Below are 25,508 nucleotides of genomic sequence, written 5' to 3'. Positions count from 1 at the left end.
ATCTAAACTTCACACTAACCGTAAACCTAAACCTAACCCTAAACATAACCCCTAACCCTAACCCGAATCCTAAACCTAGCCTTAACACTAACCTCAACACAAACCCAAACTCTAGCTCTAACCATAAAAATAACCCTCACCCTATCCTAAACTTCATCCAAACCCTAACCCTAATCTTAATCCTAAACCTAACCCAAACCCTAACCTCGAACCTAATTCGAACCATAAAGCTAGTCCATCTGTAACCCTGAACCTAACCCTTACGATAGCCCTGAACCTAACCTTAAACCTAATCCTAATCCTAACCCTAGACGTAATCCTAACCCTAACCCTAACACTCACTCTAACCTTGACCCCAAATAGAACACTAACTCTAACCCTAATCCGGAACCTAAACGTAAATCTTACACTGCAACTAACCCTAACCGTAAACCTAACCGAAACTCTACCTCTCACCCTAATCATAACACCCTAAACCCTCACTTAACTCTAAAACTAACCGCAACCCTCACGCTAACCCCTAACCGTATCCCCAAACCTAACCCTAATGCTAAACCTAGCCCTAACCCGAACACTAACCTGAACCCCTAGCCATAACGGTAACCCTAACCCTAACCCAAAGCCTAACCCCTAACACCAAAGCCTAACCCAAACCTTAACCCTAACTCTCACTCTAACTCTAACACTAACCCGAAACCGAATCATAAACCTAACCCTAACCCTAAACCAAATCTAACCATGACCAGAACCACAATTCCTAAGCGGAACCCTCACATAAACCCTAACCATAAACTACAACTCTAACCCCTAACACCTTACCATGACCATACTCCTAACCCTACCCAACTCCGACCCTAACCCTAACCCTCACCCCAACCAAAACGCCTAATACAACCCGCAAACCTAACCCTAACCGTAACACTGAACTTAATCCTAACCTAAAATCTAACCCTAACCCTAAAACTAAACAGAACCCGTAACCTTAACCCTAACCCTAAACATAACCTTAACACTAACCTGAAAACGAACCCAAACCTTAGCCATAAACCTAACCCTCACCCTATCTTAAACTTCACCCTATTCCTAACCTAAAGCTAAGGCTAACTTTAACCCTAACCCTAAACCTAACCCTAACCTTAACCTTGGCCCACCTCTAACCCCAAACCTAACCCTTACAATATCTCTGGCGCTGAGCCTCACCCTAAACCTAATCCTAAACCTAACCCTCACCCTAACCCTAAGCTAACCGTAACCTAACTTTAAGCCTACCACAAACTTAAACCTAACCCTATCCCCTAACCCTAACTCTAACCCTAGACATAGCCCAAACTCTAACCCTAACTGTAACACTTACCCAAAACCCTCACCTTAACTGTAATCCTAACTCTAACTCTTACTGGAACCCTAAATTCAACCCTAATTATAACCCTATCCTAAACCTAACTGAAACACTAACCCAACCCTAACTCTAACCCTAATCCTTAGCCTAAACCGAACCTTAACCTTAAACCTAACCCGAAGCACTAACCCTAACTCTAACCCTAACCCTAAACCGAACCCTCACTCTTAACCAAAATTTCACCCTAACCATAGCCCTAAACCTACCCTAACTTCATTCAAACCCTAACCCTAACCAAAAGTAACCTAACACTAAACCTAACCCTAACTCTAAACCTAAACCAAAACCTAACCCTAACCCTGTTCCAAACCTGTACCCTAACCCCTTACCCTAAACCTCTCGCTTAACATAAACTTCACTCTAACTCTAACCCTAAAACTAAACATAACACTAAATCTCCCCCTAACCCTGACCCTAACCCTAATCCTAAGCGTAAAACTAACCCTAACCCTAAACTAAACCCTAGCCCTGACCCTAACTCGAACTCTAACACTAATCCTAACCCTAAAACTTACCCTACACGCTCAGCTTAAATGGAAACCTAGCACTAACCCTCACCCTAACATCTAAACCTAACCCCAACCCTTAACCTAACCCTATCTGGAACCTTAGCCTTGCCGTAAACCTAACCACGACTTAACCCTATTACTTACCCTAACCCTGACTCTAAACCTAACCTTAACCCTAAACTTAATCCTAACCTTAACCCTAACCCTAACCCCAACGCTAAACGTACGCGCAACCCTCACCCTTAACAACTTCACCCTAAGCCTAACCCTAAACCGAACCCTAACTCTCACCCTAAACCTAACCCTATACCTGATCGTAAATTGACCCGAAAAAATAACCCTAACACTAAGCTTCACCCTAAACCTAACCCTCACCTTAACCGAAACACCAAACCCTAACCCTCATCCTTAACCTAAATTTCACCCTAAATCTAAGCCTAAGCCTAACCCTAAAACTAAACCTAACCCTAAACTATCGCCTAACTCTAGCCCCGACCCTAAACCTAACCCTAACTCTAACCTTAACCCTAACCCTAACTCTAACCTTAACCCTAACCGTAGCACCCTAAAATATCAGCAGGAAAGAGAATACAAAAGGCCTTTTCTCCCTGGGTGCTTTCACAATCTCTTAAAGCTAAAACTATGTCGTCGCTCCTCTGGAAGGATAAATGCACTGCGATGTCGTTTTTCAGAGGAAGCCTTGCGTTCGCAAGAGCAAATGAGGAATTCATTGCAGGAGAGACGAAGGAAAGAAAAGTTTCTCTCATCGTGGTTGTTTGCTCAGAGGACTGGATGAAGCTAGGGAGCTCTCCCTTTCACTGAGAAACGTGTAGGCTGCTGTTGCCTCTGCGCTGTCTTTTTTGCAAAAGAGAGTGTAGTTACACACTTTGAACTGTGCAAATGCACCGGCGTTTGCTAGGATTTCACCAAGCGCTTTGTTTTCCCTGGGCAAAAATGAGCCTTCACAATAGCTTAATGCCGACACTGCATACTCGTTCCAGTTCGAGAACAGGGCTACTGCAAAGGAGTTTTCCGGAGGAAACCTTCCCACCGCGAAGGGCAGATATGCCGAGCTTATTGCACAAAAGTGAAACCAATGCCGGTAATCTCATTCTAACTGCTTTTGTCAGAGGAATGGATGAAGTCAGAGTGTTCTTTTCTTCACTGAGATACACAAAATCTGATGTTGCCTCTGAGCTCTGTTCTTGGCAAATAACTGAAACTGACATCCATTCATGTGGAGAAACACATGGCTTTGCTAGGATATCTCTATGCACTGTGCTTTTCCTGGGCCTCACTGTACCAGTAGTATCTCGTCAGGGCAACACTGCATAGGATTTACTCTGCCAGGAGAGAGTTTACTGCTTGGTAGTTTGTGCTAGGAAACCTTGCCTTCGCAAGTGGAAACTGACCGAGTTCAGGCAGGAAAGAGAATACAAAAGGCTTTTTTTCTCCCTGGGTGCTTTCACAATCTCTTAAGGCTAAAACTATGTCGTCGCTCCTCTGCAATTATAAACGCACTTCGATGTAGTTTTTCAGAAGAAGCCTTGCGTTTGCAAGAGCAAATGAGGAATTCATTGCAGGAAAGAGGAAGGAATAAAAGTTTCTCTCCTTATGCCTGCTTTGCTCAGAGGACTGGATGAAGTCAGGGAGTTCTTCCTTTCACTGAGAAACATGCAGGCTGCTGTTGCCTGTGCGCTCTCTTATTTGGAAAAGAGTCTGTAGTTAGACGCTTTGAACTGTGGAAAGGCACCGGGGTTTGTTAGGATTTCCCCAGGCGCTTTGCTTTCCCTGGGCCAAAACGAGCCTTCACAATAGCTTAAGGCTAACACTGCATACTCGTACCACTTCCAGAACACGGCTACCACAAGGCATTTCTCCCTATCCCTAACCCCAAACCGAACCCTAAGCCTAACCCAAAACCTAACCCTAAACCTAACCCTAACACCTAACCCTAATACTAACCCTAAACCTCATCCTTAACCTAAACTTCACCCTAAACCTAAACCTAACCCTAACCCTAAAACTAAATTAACCCTAAACTATCACCTAACGCTAGCCCTAACCCTAAACCCAACCCTAACCCTAACTCTAACCCTAACCCTAACCGTACCACCCTGAAACATCAGCTTAACTGTAAACCTAACACTAACCCTCACATGAACCCCTTACCCTTTCCCCAACCGTAACCCGATCCCTAACCCTAACCCTAAGCCTGACCTAAACCTAACCCGTTCCCTAATCCTAAACTTAACCCTAACCGTAACTCTACCCTAACCCTAACCCTAAACCTAACAATCACTCTAAACTTGACCCTAAGCCTAACCCTAAACCCTAGCACTAACTCTAACTCTAAACCTAACCCTAACCCTAACCTAGCCCTCCCCTTTACAGTAAACCTAGCCTTAACCCTAACCTTACCCCTACCTAAACCTAAACCTAACCCTAACACTAACTTTAAACCAAACTCCAACCTTAACCCGAACCCTCACTATTAACTGAAACTTCACCCGAACCCTAACCCCAACTCTAACCCTAACCCTAACCTTAACAATTAACCTAAACTAAAACCTCACCTTAACTCTAAACCTAACCCTAACCGTCACCCTAGCCCTTAACCATTTATATCCCCAACCCTAAACCTACCTAACGCTATCCCTAACACTAACCCTAAACGAACAGTAACCCTAATCCAACGCTAACGCTAACATTAACCCTAAACATCAGCCTACACTAACCATAAACCTAACCCTCCACCCTGAACCTAACGTCTAACACTATCTATAATCCTAACCCTAATCCTAACCCTTATCCTATCCCTCAACCTTCATCTAAACTTCACACTAACCTTAAACCTAAACCTAACCCTAAACCTAACCCCTAACCCTAACCCGAATCCTAAACCTAGCCTTAACACTAACCTCAACACAAACCCAAACTCTAGCTCTAACCATAAAAATAACCCTCACCCTATCCTAAACTTCATCCAAACCCTAACCCTAATCTTAATCCTAAACCTAACCCAAACCCTAACCTCGAACCTAATTCGAACCATAAAGCTAGTCCATCTGTAACCCTGAACCTAACCCTTACGATAGCCCTGAACCTAACCTTAAACCTAATCCTAATCCTAACCCTAGACGTAATCCTAACCCTAACCCTAACACTCACTCTAACCTTGACCCCAAATAGAACACTAACTCTAACCCTAATCCGGAACCTAAACGTAAATCTTACACTGCAACTAACCCTAACCGTAAACCTAACCGAAACTCTACCTCTCACCCTAATCATAACACCCTAAACCCTCACTTAACTCTAAAACTAACCGCAACCCTCACGCTAACCCCTAACCGTATCCCCAAACCTAACCCTAATGCTAAACCTAGCCCTAACCCGAACACTAACCTGAACCCCTAGCCATAACGGTAACCCTAACCCTAACCCAAAGCCTAACCCCTAACACCAAAGCCTAACCCAAACCTTAACCCTAACTCTCACTCTAACTCTAACACTAACCCGAAACCGAATCATAAACCTAACCCTAACCCTAAACCAAATCTAACCATGACCAGAACCACAATTCCTAAGCGGAACCCTCACATAAACCCTAACCATAAACTACAACTCTAACCCCTAACACCTTACCATGACCATACTCCTAACCCTACCCAACTCTGACCCTAACCCTAACCCTCACCCCAACCAAAACGCCTAATACAACCCGCAAACCTAACCCTAACCGTAACACTGAACTTAATCCTAACCTAAAATCTAACCCTAACCCTAAAACTAAACAGAACCCGTAACCTTAACCCTAACCCTAAACATAACCTTAACACTAACCTGAAAACGAACCCAAACCTTAGCCATAAACCTAACCCTCACCCTATCTTAAACTTCACCCTATTCCTAACCTAAAGCTAAGGCTAACTTTAACCCTAACCCTAAACCTAACCCTAACCTTAACCTTGGCCCACCTCTAACCCCAAACCTAACCCTTACAATATCTCTGGCGCTGAGCCTCACCCTAAACCTAATCCTAAACCTAACCCTCACCCTAACCCTAAGCTAACCGTAACCTAACTTTAAGCCTACCACAAACTTAAACCTAACCCTATCCCCTAACCCTAACTCTAACCCTAGACATAGCCCAAACTCTAACCCTAACCGTAACACTTACCCAAAACCCTCACCTTAACTGTAATCCTAACTCTAACTCTTACTGGAACCCTAAATTCAACCCTAATTATAACCCTATCCTAAACCTAACTGAAACACTAACCCAACCCTAACTCTAACCCTAATCCTTAGCCTAAACCGAACCTTAACCTTAAACCTAACCCGAAGCACTAACCCTAACTCTAACCCTAACCCTAAACCGAACCCTCACTCTTAACCAAAATTTCACCCTAACCATAGCCCTAAACCTACCCTAACTTCATTCAAACCCTAACCCTAACCAAAAGTAACCTAACACTAAACCTAACCCTAACTCTAAACCTAAACCAAAACCTAACCCTAACCCTGTTCCAAACCTGTACCCTAACCCCTTACCCTAAACCTCTCGCTTAACATAAACTTCACTCTAACTCTAACCCTAAAACTAAACATAACACTAAATCTCCCCCTAACCCTGACCCTAACCCTAATCCTAAGCGTAAAACTAACCCTAACCCTAAACTAAACCCTAGCCCTGACCCTAACTCGAACTCTAACACTAATCCTAACCCTAAAACTTACCCTACACGCTCAGCTTAAATGGAAACCTAGCACTAACCCTCACCCTAACATCTAAACCTAACCCCAACCCTTAACCTAACCCTATCTGGAACCTTAGCCTTGCCGTAAACCTAACCACGACTTAACCCTATTACTTACCCTAACCCTGACTCTAAACCTAACCTTAACCCTAAACTTAATCCTAACCTTAACCCTAACCCTAACCCCAACGCTAAACGTACGCGCAACCCTCACCCTTAACAACTTCACCCTAAGCCTAACCCTAAACCGAACCCTAACTCTCACCCTAAACCTAACCCTATACCTGATCGTAAATTGACCCGAAAAAATAACCCTAACACTAAGCTTCACCCTAAACCTAACCCTCACCTTAACCGAAACACCAAACCCTAACCCTCATCCTTAACCTAAATTTCACCCTAAATCTAAGCCTAAGCCTAACCCTAAAACTAAACCTAACCCTAAACTATCGCCTAACTCTAGCCCCGACCCTAAACCTAACCCTAACTCTAACCTTAACCCTAACCCTAACTCTAACCTTAACCCTAACCGTAGCACCCTAAAATATCAGCAGGAAAGAGAATACAAAAGGCCTTTTCTCCCTGGGTGCTTTCACAATCTCTTAAAGCTAAAACTATGTCGTCGCTCCTCTGGAAGGATAAATGCACTGCGATGTCGTTTTTCAGAGGAAGCCTTGCGTTCGCAAGAGCAAATGAGGAATTCATTGCAGGAGAGACGAAGGAAAGAAAAGTTTCTCTCATCGTGGTTGTTTGCTCAGAGGACTGGATGAAGCTAGGGAGCTCTCCCTTTCACTGAGAAACGTGTAGGCTGCTGTTGCCTCTGCGCTGTCTTTTTTGCAAAAGAGAGTGTAGTTACACACTTTGAACTGTGCAAATGCACCGGCGTTTGCTAGGATTTCACCAAGCGCTTTGTTTTCCCTGGGCAAAAATGAGCCTTCACAATAGCTTAATGCCGACACTGCATACTCGTTCCAGTTCGAGAACAGGGCTACTGCAAAGGAGTTTTCCGGAGGAAACCTTCCCACCGCGAAGGGCAGATATGCCGAGCTTATTGCACAAAAGTGAAACCAATGCCGGTAATCTCATTCTAACTGCTTTTGTCAGAGGAATGGATGAAGTCAGAGTGTTCTTTTCTTCACTGAGATACACAAAATCTGATGTTGCCTCTGAGCTCTGTTCTTGGCAAATAACTGAAACTGACATCCATTCATGTGGAGAAACACATGGCTTTGCTAGGATATCTCTATGCACTGTGCTTTTCCTGGGCCTCACTGTACCAGTAGTATCTCGTCAGGGCAACACTGCATAGGATTTACTCTGCCAGGAGAGAGTTTACTGCTTGGTAGTTTGTGCTAGGAAACCTTGCCTTCGCAAGTGGAAACTGACCGAGTTCAGGCAGGAAAGAGAATACAAAAGGCTTTTTTTCTCCCTGGGTGCTTTCACAATCTCTTAAGGCTAAAACTATGTCGTCGCTCCTCTGCAATTATAAACGCACTTCGATGTAGTTTTTCAGAAGAAGCCTTGCGTTTGCAAGAGCAAATGAGGAATTCATTGCAGGAAAGAGGAAGGAATAAAAGTTTCTCTCCTTATGCCTGCTTTGCTCAGAGGACTGGATGAAGTCAGGGAGTTCTTCCTTTCACTGAGAAACATGCAGGCTGCTGTTGCCTGTGCGCTCTCTTATTTGGAAAAGAGTCTGTAGTTAGACGCTTTGAACTGTGGAAAGGCACCGGGGTTTGTTAGGATTTCCCCAGGCGCTTTGCTTTCCCTGGGCCAAAACGAGCCTTCACAATAGCTTAAGGCTAACACTGCATACTCGTACCACTTCCAGAACACGGCTACCACAAGGCATTTCTCCCTATCCCTAACCCCAAACCGAACCCTAAGCCTAACCCAAAACCTAACCCTAAACCTAACCCTAACACCTAACCCTAATACTAACCCTAAACCTCATCCTTAACCTAAACTTCACCCTAAACCTAAACCTAACCCTAACCCTAAAACTAAATTAACCCTAAACTATCACCTAACGCTAGCCCTAACCCTAAACCCAACCCTAACCCTAACTCTAACCCTAACCCTAACCGTACCACCCTGAAACATCAGCTTAACTGTAAACCTAACACTAACCCTCACATGAACCCCTTACCCTTTCCCCAACCGTAACCCGATCCCTAACCCTAACCCTAAGCCTGACCTAAACCTAACCCGTTCCCTAATCCTAAACTTAACCCTAACCGTAACTCTACCCTAACCCTAACCCTAAACCTAACAATCACTCTAAACTTGACCCTAAGCCTAACCCTAAACCCTAGCACTAACTCTAACTCTAAACCTAACCCTAACCCTAACCTAGCCCTCCCCTTTACAGTAAACCTAGCCTTAACCCTAACCTTACCCCTACCTAAACCTAAACCTAACCCTAACACTAACTTTAAACCAAACTCCAACCTTAACCCGAACCCTCACTATTAACTGAAACTTCACCCTAACCCTAACCCCAACTCTAACCCTAACCCTAACCTTAACAATTAACCTAAACTAAAACCTCACCTTAACTCTAAGCCTAACCCTAACCGTCACCCTAGCCCTTAGCCATTTATATCCCCAACCCTAAACCTAACGCTATCCCTAACACTAACCCTAAACGAACAGTAACCCTAATCCAACGCTAACGCTAACATTAACCCTAAACATCAGCCTACACTAACCATAAACCTAACCCTCCACCCTGAACCTAACGTCTAACACTATCTATAATCCTAACCCTAATCCTAACCCTTATCCTATCCCTCAACCTTCATCTAAACTTCACACTAACCTTAAACCTAAACCTAACCCTAAACCTAACCCCTAACCCTAACCCGAATCCTAAACCTAGCCTTAACACTAACCTCAACACAAACCCAAACTCTAGCTCTAACCATAAAAATAACCCTCACCCTATCCTAAACTTCATCCAAACCCTAACCCTAATCTTAATCCTAAACCTAACCCAAACCCTAACCTCGAACCTAATTCGAACCATAAAGCTAGTCCATCTGTAACCCTGAACCTAACCCTTACGATAGCCCTGAACCTAACCTTAAACCTAATCCTAATCCTAACCCTAGACGTAATCCTAACCCTAACCCTAACACTCACTCTAACCTTGACCCCAAATAGAACACTAACTCTAACCCTAATCCGGAACCTAAACGTAAATCTTACACTGCAACTAACCCTAACCGTAAACCTAACCGAAACTCTACCTCTCACCCTAATCATAACACCCTAAACCCTCACTTAACTCTAAAACTAACCGCAACCCTCACGCTAACCCCTAACCGTATCCCCAAACCTAACCCTAATGCTAAACCTAGCCCTAACCCGAACACTAACCTGAACCCCTAGCCATAACGGTAACCCTAACCCTAACCCAAAGCCTAACCCCTAACACCAAAGCCTAACCCAAACCTTAACCCTAACTCTCACTCTAACTCTAACACTAACCCGAAACCGAATCATAAACCTAACCCTAACCCTAAACCAAATCTAACCATGACCAGAACCACAATTCCTAAGCGGAACCCTCACATAAACCCTAACCATAAACTACAACTCTAACCCCTAACACCTTACCATGACCATACTCCTAACCCTACCCAACTCTGACCCTAACCCTAACCCTCACCCCAACCAAAACGCCTAATACAACCCGCAAACCTAACCCTAACCGTAACACTGAACTTAATCCTAACCTAAAATCTAACCCTAACCCTAAAACTAAACAGAACCCGTAACCTTAACCCTAACCCTAAACATAACCTTAACACTAACCTGAAAACGAACCCAAACCTTAGCCATAAACCTAACCCTCACCCTATCTTAAACTTCACCCTATTCCTAACCTAAAGCTAAGGCTAACTTTAACCCTAACCCTAAACCTAACCCTAACCTTAACCTTGGCCCACCTCTAACCCCAAACCTAACCCTTACAATATCTCTGGCGCTGAGCCTCACCCTAAACCTAATCCTAAACCTAACCCTCACCCTAACCCTAAGCTAACCGTAACCTAACTTTAAGCCTACCACAAACTTAAACCTAACCCTATCCCCTAACCCTAACTCTAACCCTAGACATAGCCCAAACTCTAACCCTAACCGTAACACTTACCCAAAACCCTCACCTTAACTGTAATCCTAACTCTAACTCTTACTGGAACCCTAAATTCAACCCTAATTATAACCCTATCCTAAACCTAACTGAAACACTAACCCAACCCTAACTCTAACCCTAATCCTTAGCCTAAACCGAACCTTAACCTTAAACCTAACCCGAAGCACTAACCCTAACTCTAACCCTAACCCTAAACCGAACCCTCACTCTTAACCAAAATTTCACCCTAACCATAGCCCTAAACCTACCCTAACTTCATTCAAACCCTAACCCTAACCAAAAGTAACCTAACACTAAACCTAACCCTAACTCTAAACCTAAACCAAAACCTAACCCTAACCCTGTTCCAAACCTGTACCCTAACCCCTTACCCTAAACCTCTCGCTTAACATAAACTTCACTCTAACTCTAACCCTAAAACTAAACATAACACTAAATCTCCCCCTAACCCTGACCCTAACCCTAATCCTAAGCGTAAAACTAACCCTAACCCTAAACTAAACCCTAGCCCTGACCCTAACTCGAACTCTAACACTAATCCTAACCCTAAAACTTACCCTACACGCTCAGCTTAAATGGAAACCTAGCACTAACCCTCACCCTAACATCTAAACCTAACCCCAACCCTTAACCTAACCCTATCTGGAACCTTAGCCTTGCCGTAAACCTAACCACGACTTAACCCTATTACTTACCCTAACCCTGACTCTAAACCTAACCTTAACCCTAAACTTAATCCTAACCTTAACCCTAACCCTAACCCCAACGCTAAACGTACGCGCAACCCTCACCCTTAACAACTTCACCCTAAGCCTAACCCTAAACCGAACCCTAACTCTCACCCTAAACCTAACCCTATACCTGATCGTAAATTGACCCGAAAAAATAACCCTAACACTAAGCTTCACCCTAAACCTAACCCTCACCTTAACCGAAACACCAAACCCTAACCCTCATCCTTAACCTAAATTTCACCCTAAATCTAAGCCTAAGCCTAACCCTAAAACTAAACTATCGCCTAACTCTAGCCCCGACCCTAAACCTAACCCTAACTCTAACCTTAACCCTAACCCTAACTCTAACCTTAACCCTAACCGTAGCACCCTAAAATATCAGCAGGAAAGAGAATACAAAAGGCCTTTTCTCCCTGGGTGCTTTCACAATCTCTTAAAGCTAAAACTATGTCGTCGCTCCTCTGGAAGGATAAATGCACTGCGATGTCGTTTTTCAGAGGAAGCCTTGCGTTCGCAAGAGCAAATGAGGAATTCATTGCAGGAGAGACGAAGGAAAGAAAAGTTTCTCTCATCGTGGTTGTTTGCTCAGAGGACTGGATGAAGCTAGGGAGCTCTCCCTTTCACTGAGAAACGTGTAGGCTGCTGTTGCCTCTGCGCTGTCTTTTTTGCAAAAGAGAGTGTAGTTACACACTTTGAACTGTGCAAATGCACCGGCGTTTGCTAGGATTTCACCAAGCGCTTTGTTTTCCCTGGGCAAAAATGAGCCTTCACAATAGCTTAATGCCGACACTGCATACTCGTTCCAGTTCGAGAACAGGGCTACTGCAAAGGAGTTTTCCGGAGGAAACCTTCCCACCGCGAAGGGCAGATATGCCGAGCTTATTGCACAAAAGTGAAACCAATGCCGGTAATCTCATTCTAACTGCTTTTGTCAGAGGAATGGATGAAGTCAGAGTGTTCTTTTCTTCACTGAGATACACAAAATCTGATGTTGCCTCTGAGCTCTGTTCTTGGCAAATAACTGAAACTGACATCCATTCATGTGGAGAAACACATGGCTTTGCTAGGATATCTCTATGCACTGTGCTTTTCCTGGGCCTCACTGTACCAGTAGTATCTCGTCAGGGCAACACTGCATAGGATTTACTCTGCCAGGAGAGAGTTTACTGCTTGGTAGTTTGTGCTAGGAAACCTTGCCTTCGCAAGTGGAAACTGACCGAGTTCAGGCAGGAAAGAGAATACAAAAGGCTTTTTTTCTCCCTGGGTGCTTTCACAATCTCTTAAGGCTAAAACTATGTCGTCGCTCCTCTGCAATTATAAACGCACTTCGATGTAGTTTTTCAGAAGAAGCCTTGCGTTTGCAAGAGCAAATGAGGAATTCATTGCAGGAAAGAGGAAGGAATAAAAGTTTCTCTCCTTATGCCTGCTTTGCTCAGAGGACTGGATGAAGTCAGGGAGTTCTTCCTTTCACTGAGAAACATGCAGGCTGCTGTTGCCTGTGCGCTCTCTTATTTGGAAAAGAGTCTGTAGTTAGACGCTTTGAACTGTGGAAAGGCACCGGGGTTTGTTAGGATTTCCCCAGGCGCTTTGCTTTCCCTGGGCCAAAACGAGCCTTCACAATAGCTTAAGGCTAACACTGCATACTCGTACCACTTCCAGAACACGGCTACCACAAGGCATTTCTCCCTATCCCTAACCCCAAACCGAACCCTAAGCCTAACCCAAAACCTAACCCTAAACCTAACCCTAACACCTAACCCTAATACTAACCCTAAACCTCATCCTTAACCTAAACTTCACCCTAAACCTAAACCTAACCCTAACCCTAAAACTAAATTAACCCTAAACTATCACCTAACGCTAGCCCTAACCCTAAACCCAACCCTAACCCTAACTCTAACCCTAACCCTAACCGTACCACCCTGAAACATCAGCTTAACTGTAAACCTAACACTAACCCTCACATGAACCCCTTACCCTTTCCCCAACCGTAACCCGATCCCTAACCCTAACCCTAAGCCTGACCTAAACCTAACCCGTTCCCTAATCCTAAACTTAACCCTAACCGTAACTCTACCCTAACCCTAACCCTAAACCTAACAATCACTCTAAACTTGACCCTAAGCCTAACCCTAAACCCTAGCACTAACTCTAACTCTAAACCTAACCCTAACCCTAACCTAGCCCTCCCCTTTACAGTAAACCTAGCCTTAACCCTAACCTTACCCCTACCTAAACCTAAACCTAACCCTAACACTAACTTTAAACCAAACTCCAACCTTAACCCGAACCCTCACTATTAACTGAAACTTCGCCCTAACCCTAACCCCAACTCTAACCCTAACCCTAACCTTAACAATTAACCTAAACTAAAACCTCACCTTAACTCTAAGCCTAACCCTAACCGTCACCCTAGCCCTTAGCCATTTATATCCCCAACCCTAAACCTAACGCTATCCCTAACACTAACCCTAAACGAACAGTAACCCTAATCCAACGCTAACGCTAACATTAACCCTAAACATCAGCCTACACTAACCATAAACCTAACCCTCCACCCTGAACCTAACGTCTAACACTATCTATAATCCTAACCCTAATCCTAACCCTTATCCTATCCCTCAACCTTCATCTAAACTTCACACTAACCTTAAACCTAAACCTAACCCTAAACCTAACCCCTAACCCTAACCCGAATCCTAAACCTAGCCTTAACACTAACCTCAACACAAACCCAAACTCTAGCTCTAACCATAAAAATAACCCTCACCCTATCCTAAACTTCATCCAAACCCTAACCCTAATCTTAATCCTAAACCTAACCCAAACCCTAACCTCGAACCTAATTCGAACCATAAAGCTAGTCCATCTGTAACCCTGAACCTAACCCTTACGATAGCCCTGAACCTAACCTTAAACCTAATCCTAATCCTAACCCTAGACGTAATCCTAACCCTAACCCTAACACTCACTCTAACCTTGACCCCAAATAGAACACTAACTCTAACCCTAATCCGGAACCTAAACGTAAATCTTACACTGCAACTAACCCTAACCGTAAACCTAACCGAAACTCTACCTCTCACCCTAATCATAACACCCTAAACCCTCACTTAACTCTAAAACTAACCGCAACCCTCACGCTAACCCCTAACCGTATCCCCAAACCTAACCCTAATGCTAAACCTAGCCCTAACCCGAACACTAACCTGAACCCCTAGCCATAACGGTAACCCTAACCCTAACCCAAAGCCTAACCCCTAACACCAAAGCCTAACCCAAACCTTAACCCTAACTCTCACTCTAACTCTAACACTAACCCGAAACCGAATCATAAACCTAACCCTAACCCTAAACCAAATCTAACCATGACCAGAACCACAACTCCTAAGCGGAACCCTCACATAAACCCTAACCATAAACTACAACTCTAACCCCTAACACCTTACCATGACCATACTCCTAACCCTACCCAACTCTGACCCTAACCCTAACCCTCACCCCAACCAAAACGCCTAATACAACCCGCAAACCTAACCCTAACCGTAACACTGAACTTAATCCTAACCTAAAATCTAACCCTAACCCTAAAACTAAACAGAACCCGTAACCTTAACCCTAACCCTAAACATAACCTTAACACTAACCTGAAAACGAACCCAAACCTTAGCCATAAACCTAACCCTCACCCTATCTTAAACTTCACCCTATTCCTAACCTAAAGCTAAGGCTAACTTTAACCCTAACCCTAAACCTAACCCTAACCTTAACCTTGGCCCACCTCTAACCCCAAACCTAACCCTTACAATATCTCTGGCGCTGAGCCTCACCCTAAACCTAATCCTAAACCTAACCCTCACCCTAACCCTAAGCTAACCGTAACCTAACTTTAAGCCTACCACAAACTTAAACCTAACCCTATCCCCTAACCCTAACTCTAACCCTAGACATAGCCCAAACTCTAACCCTAACCGTAACACTTACCCAAAACCCTCACCTTAACTGTAATCCTAACTCTAACTCTTACTGGAACCCTAAATTCAACCCTAATTATAACCCTATCCTAAACCTAACTGAAACACTAACCCAACCCTAACTCTAACCCTAATCCTTAGCCTAAACCGAACCTTAACCTTAAACCTAACCCGAAGCACTAACCCTAACTCTAACCCTAACCCTAAACCGAACCCTCACTCTTAACCAAAATTTCACCCTAACCATAGCCCTAAACCTACCCTAACTTCATTCAAACCCTAACCCTAACCAAAAGTAACCTAACACTAAACCTAACCCTAACTCTAAACCTAAACCAAAACCTAACCCTAACCCTGTTCCAAACCTGTACCCTAACCCCTTACCCTAAACCTCTCGCTTAACATAAACTTCACTCTAACTCTAACCCTAAAACTAAACATAACACTAAATCTCCCCCTAACCCTGACCCTAACCCTAATCCTAAGCGTAAAACTAACCCTAACCCTAAACTAAACCCTAGCCCTGACCCTAACTCGAACTCTAACACTAATCCTAACCCTAAAACTTACCCTACACGCTCAGCTTAAATGGAAACCTAGCACTAACCCTCACCCTAACATCTAAACCTAACCCCAACCCTTAACCTAACCCTATCTGGAACCTTAGCCTTGCCGTAAACCTAACCACGACTTAACCCTATTACTTACCCTAACCCTGACTCTAAACCTAACCTTAACCCTAAACTTAATCCTAACCTTAACCCTAACCCTAACCCCAACGCTAAACGTACGCGCAACCCTCACCCTTAACAACTTCACCCTAAGCCTAACCCTAAACCGAACCCTAACTCTCACCCTAAACCTAACCCTATACCTGATCGTAAATTGACCCGAAAAAATAACCCTAACACTAAGCTTCACCCTAAACCTAACCCTCACCTTAACCGAAACACCAAACCCTAACCCTCATCCTTAACCTAAATTTCACCCTAAATCTAAGCCTAAGCCTAACCCTAAAACTAAACCTAACCCTAAACTATCGCCTAACTCTAGCCCCGACCCTAAACCTAACCCTAACTCTAACCTTAACCCTAACCCTAACTCTAACCTTAACCCTAACCGTAGCACCCTAAAATATCAGCAGGAAAGAGAATACAAAAGGCCTTTTCTCCCTGGGTGCTTTCACAATCTCTTAAAGCTAAAACTATGTCGTCGCTCCTCTGGAAGGATAAATGCACTGCGATGTCGTTTTTCAGAGGAAGCCTTGCGTTCGCAAGAGCAAATGAGGAATTCATTGCAGGAGAGACGAAGGAAAGAAAAGTTTCTCTCATCGTGGTTGTTTGCTCAGAGGACTGGATGAAGCTAGGGAGCTCTCCCTTTCACTGAGAAACGTGTAGGCTGCTGTTGCCTCTGCGCTGTCTTTTTTGCAAAAGAGAGTGTAGTTACACACTTTGAACTGTGCAAATGCACCGGCGTTTGCTAGGATTTCACCAAGCGCTTTGTTTTCCCTGGGCAAAAATGAGCCTTCACAATAGCTTAATGCCGACACTGCATACTCGTTCCAGTTCGAGAACAGGGCTACTGCAAAGGAGTTTTCCGGAGGAAACCTTCCCACCGCGAAGGGCAGATATGCCGAGCTTATTGCACAAAAGTGAAACCAATGCCGGTAATCTCATTCTAACTGCTTTTGTCAGAGGAATGGATGAAGTCAGAGTGTTCTTTTCTTCACTGAGATACACAAAATCTGATGTTGCCTCTGAGCTCTGTTCTTGGCAAATAACTGAAACTGACATCCATTCATGTGGAGAAACACATGGCTTTGCTAGGATATCTCTATGCACTGTGCTTTTCCTGGGCCTCACTGTACCAGTAGTATCTCGTCAGGGCAACACTGCATAGGATTTACTCTGCCAGGAGAGAGTTTACTGCTTTGTAGTTTGTGCTAGGAAACCTTGCCTTCGCAAGTGGAAACTGACCGAGTTCAGGCAGGAAAGAGAATACAAAAGGCTTTTTTTCTCCCTGGGTGCTTTCACAATCTCTTAAGGCTAAAACTATGTCGTCGCTCCTCTGCAATTATAAACGCACTTCGATGTAGTTTTTCAGAAGAAGCCTTGCGTTTGCAAGAGCAAATGAGGAATTCATTGCAGGAAAGAGGAAGGAATAAAAGTTTCTCTCCTTATGCCTGCTTTGCTCAGAGGACTGGATGAAGTCAGGGAGTTCTTCCTTTCACTGAGAAACATGCAGGCTGCTGTTGCCTGTGCGCTCTCTTATTTGGAAAAGAGTCTGTAGTTAGACGCTTTGAACTGTGGAAAGGCACCGGGGTTTGTTAGGATTTCCCCAGGCGCTTTGCTTTCCCTGGGCCAAAACGAGCCTTCACAATAGCTTAAGGCTAACACTGCATACTCGTACCACTTCCAGAACACGGCTACCACAAGGCATTTCTCCCTATCCCTAACCCCAAACCGAACCCTAAGCCTAACGCAAAACCTAACCCTAACCCTAACCCTAACACCTAACCCTAATACTAACCCTAAACCTCATCCTTAACCTAAACTTCACCCTAAACCTAAACCTAACCCTAACCCTAAAACTAAATTAACCCTAAACTATCACCTAACGCTAGCCCTAACCCTAAACCCAACCCTAACCCTAACTCTAACCCTAACCCTAACCGTACCACCCTGAAACATCAGCTTAACTGTAAACCTAACACTAACCCTCACATGAACCCCTTACCCTTTCCCCAACCGTAACCCTATCCCTAACCCTAACCCTAAGCCTGACCTAAACCTAACCCTTTCCCTAATCCTAAACTTAACCCTAACCGTAACTCTACCCTAACCCTAACCCTAAACCTAACAATCACTCTAAACTTGACCCTAAGCCTAACCCTAAACCCTAGCACTAACTCTAACTCTAAACCTAACCCTAACCCTAACCTAGCCCTCCCCTTTACAGTAAACCTAGCCTTAACCCTAACCTTACCCCTACCTAAACCTAAACCTAACCCTAACACTAACTTTAAACCAAACTCCAACCTTAACCCGAACCCTCACTATTAACTGAAACTTCGCCCTAACCCTAACCCCAACTCTAACCCTAACCCTAACCTTAACAATTAACCTAAACTAAAACCTCACCTTAACTCTAAGCCTAACCCTAACCGTCACCCTAGCCCTTAGCCATTTATATCCCCAACCCTAAACCTAACGCTATCCCTAACACTAACCCTAAACGAACAGTAACCCTAATCCAACGCTAACGCTAACATTAACCCTAAACATCAGCCTACACTAACCATAAACCTAACCCTCCACCCTGAACCTAACGTCTAACACTATCTATAATCCTAACCCTAATCCTAACCCTTATCCTATCCCTCAACCTTCATCTAAACTTCACACTAACCTTAAACCTAAACCTAACCCTAAACCTAACCCCTAACCCTAACCCGAATCCTAAACCTAGCCTTAACACTAACCTCAACACAAACCCAAACTCTAGCTCTAACCATAAAAATAACCCTCACCCTATCCTAAACTTCATCCAAACCCTAACCCTAATCTTAATCCTAAACCTAACCCAAACCCTAACCTCGAACCTAATTCGAACCATAAAGCTAGTCCATCTGTAACCCTGAACCTAACCCTTACGATAGCCCTGAACCTAACCTTAAACCTAATCCTAATCCTAACCCTAGACGTAATCCTAACCCTAACCCTAACACTCACTCTAACCTTGACCCCAAATAGAACACTAACTCTAACCCTAATCCGGAACCTAAACGTAAATCTTACACTGCAACTAACCCTAACCGTAAACCTAACCGAAACTCTACCTCTCACCCTAATCATAACACCCTAAACCCTCACTTAACTCTAAAACTAACCGCAACCCTCACGCTAACCCCTAACCGTATCCCCAAACCTAACCCTAATGCTAAACCTAGCCCTAACCCGAACACTAACCTGAACCCCTAGCCATAACGGTAACCCTAACCCTAACCCAAAGCCTAACCCCTAACACCAAAGCCTAACCCAAACCTTAACCCTAACTCTCACTCTAACTCTAACACTAACCCGAAACCGAATCATAAACCTAACCCTAACCCTAAACCAAATCTAACCATGACCAGAACCACAACTCCTAAGCGGAACCCTCACATAAACCCTAACCATAAACTACAACTCTAACCCCTAACACCTTACCATGACCATACTCCTAACCCTACCCAACTCTGACCCTAACCCTAACCCTCACCCCAACCAAAACGCCTAATACAACCCGCAAACCTAACCCTAACCGTAACACTGAACTTAATCCTAACCTAAAATCTAACCCTAACCCTAAAACTAAACAGAACCCGTAACCTTAACCCTAACCCTAAACATAACCTTAACACTAACCTGAAAACGAACCCAAACCTTAGCCATAAACCTAACCCTCACCCTATCTTAAACTTCACCCTATTCCTAACCTAAAGCTAAGGCTAACTTTAACCCTAACCCTAAACCTAACCCTAACCTTAACCTTGGCCCACCTCTAACCCCAAACCTAACCCTTACAATATCTCTGGCGCTGAGCCTCACCCTAAACCTAATCCTAAACCTAACCCTCACCCTAACCCTAAGCTAACCGTAACCTAACTTTAAGCCTACCACAAACTTAAACCTAACCCTATCCCCTAACCCTAACTCTAACCCTAGACATAGCCCAAACTCTAACCCTAACCGTAACACTTACCCAAAACCCTCACCTTAACTGTAATCCTAACTCTAACTCTTACTGGAACCCTAAATTCAACCCTAATTATAACCCTATCCTAAACCTAACTGAAACACTAACCCAACCCTAACTCTAACCCTAATCCTTAGCCTAAACCGAACCTTAACCTTAAACCTAACCCGAAGCACTAACCCTAACTCTAACCCTAACCCTAAACCGAACCCTCACTCTTAACCAAAATTTCACCCTAACCATAGCCCTAAACCTACCCTAACTTCATTCAAACCCTAACCCTAACCAAAAGTAACCTAACACTAAACCTAACCCTAACTCTAAACCTAAACCAAAACCTAACCCTAACCCTGTTCCAAACCTGTACCCTAACCCCTTACCCTAAACCTCTCGCTTAACATAAACTTCACTCTAACTCTAACCCTAAAACTAAACATAACACTAAATCTCCCCCTAACCCTGACCCTAACCCTAATCCTAAGCGTAAAACTAACCCTAACCCTAAACTAAACCCTAGCCCTGACCCTAACTCGAACTCTAACACTAATCCTAACCCTAAAACTTACCCTACACGCTCAGCTTAAATGGAAACCTAGCACTAACCCTCACCCTAACATCTAAACCTAACCCCAACCCTTAACCTAACCCTATCTGGAACCTTAGCCTTGCCGTAAACCTAACCACGACTTAACCCTATTACTTACCCTAACCCTGACTCTAAACCTAACCTTAACCCTAAACTTAATCCTAACCTTAACCCTAACCCTAACCCCAACGCTAAACGTACGCGCAACCCTCACCCTTAACAACTTCACCCTAAGCCTAACCCTAAACCGAACCCTAACTCTCACCCTAAACCTAACCCTATACCTGATCGTAAATTGACCCGAAAAAATAACCCTAACACTAAGCTTCACCCTAAACCTAACCCTCACCTTAACCGAAACACCAAACCCTAACCCTCATCCTTAACCTAAATTTCACCCTAAATCTAAGCCTAAGCCTAACCCTAAAACTAAACCTAACCCTAAACTATCGCCTAACTCTAGCCCCGACCCTAAACCTAACCCTAACTCTAACCTTAACCCTAACCCTAACTCTAACCTTAACCCTAACCGTAGCACCCTAAAATATCAGCAGGAAAGAGAATACAAAAGGCCTTTTCTCCCTGGGTGCTTTCACAATCTCTTAAAGCTAAAACTATGTCGTCGCTCCTCTGGAAGGATAAATGCACTGCGATGTCGTTTTTCAGAGGAAGCCTTGCGTTCGCAAGAGCAAATGAGGAATTCATTGCAGGAGAGACGAAGGAAAGAAAAGTTTCTCTCATCGTGGTTGTTTGCTCAGAGGACTGGATGAAGCTAGGGAGCTCTCCCTTTCACTGAGAAACGTGTAGGCTGCTGTTGCCTCTGCGCTGTCTTTTTTGCAAAAGAGAGTGTAGTTACACACTTTGAACTGTGCAAATGCACCGGCGTTTGCTAGGATTTCACCAAGCGCTTTGTTTTCCCTGGGCAAAAATGAGCCTTCACAATAGCTTAATGCCGACACTGCATACTCGTTCCAGTTCGAGAACAGGGCTACTGCAAAGGAGTTTTCCGGAGGAAACCTTCCCACCGCGAAGGGCAGATATGCCGAGCTTATTGCACAAAAGTGAAACCAATGCCGGTAATCTCATTCTAACTGCTTTTGTCAGAGGAATGGATGAAGTCAGAGTGTTCTTTTCTTCACTGAGATACACAAAATCTGATGTTGCCTCTGAGCTCTGTTCTTGGCAAATAACTGAAACTGACATCCATTCATGTGGAGAAACACATGGCTTTGCTAGGATATCTCTATGCACTGTGCTTTTCCTGGGCCTCACTGTACCAGTAGTATCTCGTCAGGGCAACACTGCATAGGATTTACTCTGCCAGGAGAGAGTTTACTGCTTTGTAGTTTGTGCTAGGAAACCTTGCCTTCGCAAGTGGAAACTGACCGAGTTCAGGCAGGAAAGAGAATACAAAAGGCTTTTTTTCTCCCTGGGTGCTTTCACAATCTCTTAAGGCTAAAACTATGTCGTCGCTCCTCTGCAATTATAAACGCACTTCGATGTAGTTTTTCAGAAGAAGCCTTGCGTTTGCAAGAGCAAATGAGGAATTCATTGCAGGAAAGAGGAAGGAATAAAAGTTTCTCTCCTTATGCCTGCTTTGCTCAGAGGACTGGATGAAGTCAGGGAGTTCTTCCTTTCACTGAGAAACATGCAGGCTGCTGTTGCCTGTGCGCTCTCTTATTTGGAAAAGAGTCTGTAGTTAGACGCTTTGAACTGTGGAAAGGCACCGGGGTTTGTTAGGATTTCCCCAGGCGCTTTGCTTTCCCTGGGCCAAAACGAGCCTTCACAATAGCTTAAGGCTAACACTGCATACTCGTACCACTTCCAGAACACGGCTACCACAAGGCATTTCTCCCTATCCCTAACCCCAAACCGAACCCTAAGCCTAACCCAAAACCTAACCCTAAACCTAACCCTAACACCTAACCCTAATACTAACCCTAAACCTCATCCTTAACCTAAACTTCACCCTAAACCTAAACCTAACCCTAACCCTAAAACTAAATTAACCCTAAACTATCACCTAACGCTAGCCCTAACCCTAAACCCAACCCTAACCCTAACTCTAACCCTAACCCTAACCGTACCACCCTGAAACATCAGCTTAACTGTAAACCTAACACTAACCCTCACATGAACCCCTTACCCTTTCCCCAACCGTAACCCGATCCCTAACCCTAACCCTAAGCCTGACCTAAACCTAACCCGTTCCCTAATCCTAAACTTAACCCTAACCGTAACTCTACCCTAACCCTAACCCTAAACCTAACAATCACTCTAAACTTGACCCTAAGCCTAACCCTAAACCCTAGCACTAACTCTAACTCTAAACCTAACCCTAACCCTAACCTAGCCCTCCCCTTTACAGTAAACCTAGCCTTAACCCTAACCTTACCCCTACCTAAACCTAAACCTAACCCTAACACTAACTTTAAACCAAACTCCAACCTTAACCCGAACCCTCACTATTAACTGAAACTTCGCCCTAACCCTAACCCCAACTCTAACCCTAACCCTAACCTTAACAATTAACCTAAACTAAAACCTCACCTTAACTCTAAGCCTAACCCTAACCGTCACCCTAGCCCTTAGCCATTTATATCCCCAACCCTAAACCTAACGCTATCCCTAACACTAACCCTAAACGAACAGTAACCCTAATCCAACGCTAACGCTAACATTAACCCTAAACATCAGCCTACACTACCCATAAACCTAACCCTCCACCCTGAACCTAACGTCTAACACTATCTATAATCCTAACCCTAATCCTAACCCTTATCCTATCCCTCAACCTTCATCTAAACTTCACACTAACCTTAAACCTAAACCTAACCCTAAACCTAACCCCTAACCCTAACCCGAATCCTAAACCTAGCCTTAACACTAACCTCAACACAAACCCAAACTCTAGCTCTAACCATAAAAATAACCCTCACCCTATCCTAAACTTCATCCAAACCCTAACCCTAATCTTAATCCTAAACCTAACCCAAACCCTAACCTCGAACCTAATTCGAACCATAAAGCTAGTCCATCTGTAACCCTGAACCTAACCCTTACGATAGCCCTGAACCTAACCTTAAACCTAATCCTAATCCTAACCCTAGACGTAATCCTAACCCTAACCCTAACACTCACTCTAACCTTGACCCCAAATAGAACACTAACTCTAACCCTAATCCGGAACCTAAACGTAAATCTTACACTGCAACTAACCCTAACCGTAAACCTAACCGAAACTCTACCTCTCACCCTAATCATAACACCCTAAACCCTCACTTAACTCTAAAACTAACCGCAACCCTCACGCTAACCCCTAACCGTATCCCCAAACCTAACCCTAATGCTAAACCTAGCCCTAACCCGAACACTAACCTGAACCCCTAGCCATAACGGTAACCCTAACCCTAACCCAAAGCCTAACCCCTAACACCAAAGCCTAACCCAAACCTTAACCCTAACTCTCACTCTAACTCTAACACTAACCCGAAACCGAATCATAAACCTAACCCTAACCCTAAACCAAATCTAACCATGACCAGAACCACAATTCCTAAGCGGAACCCTCACATAAACCCTAACCATAAACTACAACTCTAACCCCTAACACCTTACCATGACCATACTCCTAACCCTACCCAACTCTGACCCTAACCCTAACCCTCACCCCAACCAAAACGCCTAATACAACCCGCAAACCTAACCCTAACCGTAACACTGAACTTAATCCTAACCTAAAATCTAACCCTAACCCTAAAACTAAACAGAACCCGTAACCTTAACCCTAACCCTAAACATAACCTTAACACTAACCTGAAAACGAACCCAAACCTTAGCCATAAACCTAACCCTCACCCTATCTTAAACTTCACCCTATTCCTAACCTAAAGCTAAGGCTAACTTTAACCCTAACCCTAAACCTAACCCTAACCTTAACCTTGGCCCACCTCTAACCCCAAACCTAACCCTTACAATATCTCTGGCGCTGAGCCTCACCCTAAACCTAATCCTAAACCTAACCCTCACCCTAACCCTAAGCTAACCGTAACCTAACTTTAAGCCTACCACAAACTTAAACCTAACCCTATCCCCTAACCCTAACTCTAACCCTAGACATAGCCCAAACTCTAACCCTAACCGTAACACTTACCCAAAACCCTCACCTTAACTGTAATCCTAACTCTAACTCTTACTGGAACCCTAAATTCAACCCTAATTATAACCCTATCCTAAACCTAACTGAAACACTAACCCAACCCTAACTCTAACCCTAATCCTTAGCCTAAACCGAACCTTAACCTTAAACCTAACCCGAAGCACTAACCCTAACTCTAACCCTAACCCTAAACCGAACCCTCACTCTTAACCAAAATTTCACCCTAACCATAGCCCTAAACCTACCCTAACTTCATTCAAACCCTAACCCTAACCAAAAGTAACCTAACACTAAACCTAACCCTAACTCTAAACCTAAACCAAAACCTAACCCTAACCCTGTTCCAAACCTGTACCCTAACCCCTTACCCTAAACCTCTCGCTTAACATAAACTTCACTCTAACTCTAACCCTAAAACTAAACATAACACTAAATCTCCCCCTAACCCTGACCCTAACCCTAATCCTAAGCGTAAAACTAACCCTAACCCT

This window comes from Elephas maximus, chromosome 23, assembly GCF_024166365.1.
Source record: "Elephas maximus indicus isolate mEleMax1 chromosome 23, mEleMax1 primary haplotype, whole genome shotgun sequence".
Taxonomy (NCBI): domain Eukaryota; kingdom Metazoa; phylum Chordata; class Mammalia; order Proboscidea; family Elephantidae; genus Elephas; species Elephas maximus.
The sequence above is the reverse complement of the archived record's forward strand: the minus strand, read 5'-3'. Positions refer to the sequence as shown.